Genomic DNA, 2813 nt, shown 5'->3' with positions numbered 1-2813 from the left:
ACTAAAAAAATCTGGATTCGAACTTAACTTTCCCCCCTGTCCCTTTTTGGCGCCCCCGCCTCGCCTTTTTTTGGGCTCTGTCCTTTCGTCACTCGGGGCATTCCGTTCCAGTTCCCGCGGCCCCCGGCGGCCGTGCCCCCCCTGTCGCCCCGCCTAAAGCCACATTCAGTTACAAAGATTTCTAGGCCTCTCCAATTATTTTCGTAAATTCATAAAAAATTATGCTTCAAAGGCAAACCGTTGCAAACTTGCTAAAAAAGGATGTAAATTTTGAATTTAATGGCGCGTGTGTCGAAGCATTCTCAAATATTACAAAAAGAATTAACATCTTACCCGGTGTTAAGACTATTTGATCCAGCGGCTGAGACTCAGTTGCATACGAATGCATGTAGTGGAGGTATAGGAGCGGTTTCCTCCAACGTCAGTGTGACGGTTCATGGGCCCCTGTAGCTTACTTCAGTCAGTCGACTAATGCGGCTGAATCGCGTTACCACAGTTTTGAGCTGGAAATGTTAGCAATTGTGAGATTGGTGGAAAGATTCCATTTATATTTGTATGGTATTAATTCAGTATAATTACAGATTGTAATGCGTTAGTACACGCAGTCAAAAAAGCTAATCTGAACCCTAGGATAGCTAGGTGGACGTTAGCCTTACAAAATTACACATTTGACATTACTCACCGGCCAGGTAATAGGATGGTACACGCAGATGCCCTCAGTCGTAGCGTTGCATTTGTGGATGAATTTCCACTGGAGCGAAGACTTGAATTCCTCCAATTAGCAGACCCTAAAATTTTTAAAATAAGCAGCGAATTAGAATTAGAAGAGAATGATAAGTTTGCGCTTATAGATGGTTTGGTTTATAAAAGAATAGATGGTGAAATGAGATTTGTCGTGCCAGAGTCAATGGTCACAAATATACTTAGAGCGCACCACGATGACATAATGGTTATGAAAAAACGTTAATTGGTATCAAACAAAATTATTGGTTTCCCAGGATGAGAAAACGCGTTTTGAATTATATAGAAAATTGTCTTATATGTCTTACCGCAAACAGTTCCTCCAATAGACAGGAGAGCGAGACTCAATTGTATCCGTTGCCAAAGTCTCCCTTAGAATTGATACACATAGACCACTTCGGTCCACTTCAGGAAACTGTAGATGGCTATAAACATGTTTTGCTTATAATTGATGCATTCACCAGATTCACGTGGCTATATTCAACTAAATCTACCGGTGCGAAAGAGGCAATGAAGCTTCTGGACAATCTGTTCTCTATTTTTGGAAAGCCAGTAAAGTTGGTTTCAGATAGAGGTTCCGCATTCACTTTGAAAGAGTTCACTGATTATTTACAGAATCAGAATATTAAGGGGTAACACCACTCTAGGATTTTGAAAAAATCAATTTTTTTTTTTTGCTTTAAACAATGCTTTAACATCATAAAATAACATGCACTTGGTTTTATAGTAAAAAAAATTTTTTAAAAGCCTCTACCAACGATTTTTCCGCAGCGCCTCGGAGCGCCGCTTGAGCCTTAACGCGGCGCGTTCGGATTCATCGCTTTTGTCATCCTGTTTTACCTTTCAGGATAATAAGTGGCCCTGTTATTTATAGTGCAGAAGATGCTTGAGTTACTCAAAAGATCACCAGGGTACGCTACTGCCAAAATAAACTTGTATTTCAGTACAGGCATCGCTGATTAAAGGTAACATAAATTTCAAGCATTTTAAGTGCTCGTGAAACTTTAAACGCGTTTTTCTCGAAACCACTTTTTTCAATCTTAGCGAACACATTACTTCAACAACGGTTGCATGGATCAGTTTGAAAATTTGACAGTAGCTTCACAATTACATCCTTTATAGAAGTACGTAGGGGTTTTTCGATTCAATGTAAACTTTTTATTTTATAAACAATTTACTGCTTATTTTTTGGCATAAAATTGAATTTTTTTTTCAAAAGTGCACCGTTTCTGCAAAATTTGATAAAATAAAAAATCCCTACGTACTTCTATAGGCAATAGTATGTAGATTTAAAATTTTTTTGGTTTTTTATTCTAGGTCTTATAGTTCACGAGAAATTGGTTCGCTAATGGAAGCGTTTTTTAAAAACGTCATTTTGAAGATTGTCTCTCTCGTCGCCATTTTGTATAAAAAAAATAATAAAAAATTTTTTTCTATACTTAAATATATGCTCAATAAACCTTCTCAAGAAAAATTCCCATTCCTTTTATTATATTCTCAAAAAAAATTGTCAAAGTTAGGTCTTTTTTTCGACCGCTAGAGTGGTGTTACCCCTTAAACATAGAAAAGTGGATGTAGCGGCTCCATGGCCAACGTATGATAGAGAGGGGTGAACAGATTTCTAGAAACTTCTTTGACAAAGCACATAGACTCTCAGATAGAGTGAAAAACAGAATTTGAGCGAAATACAGTATATTATAAATAATACGCACCATTCTACAATTAAGGCCACTCCGTCAAAACTCTTGTGGATTACGAACAGCGTAACCATGCAGATCATGCAATAGCTCGTCTCACAAAGGCCTTGCACGATGTTGACCATGATCTAGAAACAGATAGGAGTGTTAGACGCGATACCGCTTTACGAACGACTGATATGATTAGAAATTATAACAAAATGTACAAGGATAAACATAGCGTTAAACCAACAAAATATAAAGAAGGTGATTATGTGATGATCAGAAATGACCGAAACAAAATAGGGGCAAGTTCTAAGTTGAAACCTAACTATAAAGGTCCATACCCAGATAGCACATGGACATTCAATGGATGTTCATTGAACGTCTACTTTC

The 2813-nt window shown here is 37.7% G+C and overlaps 1 long non-coding RNA gene across 1 annotated transcript; it reads left to right on the top strand.

Annotated features, from left to right (window-relative positions):
• The first annotated feature begins 1468 nt into the window (after positions 1-1468).
• LOC146719579 (uncharacterized) lies at positions 1469-2138 on the top strand. The gene is made up of 2 exons (XR_014926469.1): positions 1469-1706; positions 2059-2138. It is a non-coding gene; the product is annotated as an uncharacterized LOC146719579 (long non-coding RNA).
• The last annotated feature ends 675 nt before the right edge of the window (positions 2139-2813 follow it).

This window comes from Nylanderia fulva, unplaced genomic scaffold (genome assembly GCF_048542155.1).
Source record: "Nylanderia fulva isolate GAGA-0341 unplaced genomic scaffold, ASM4854215v1 Scaffold934, whole genome shotgun sequence".
NCBI lineage: Eukaryota > Metazoa > Arthropoda > Insecta > Hymenoptera > Formicidae > Nylanderia > Nylanderia fulva.
This window is presented reverse-complemented; position numbering and strand designations above follow the sequence as displayed.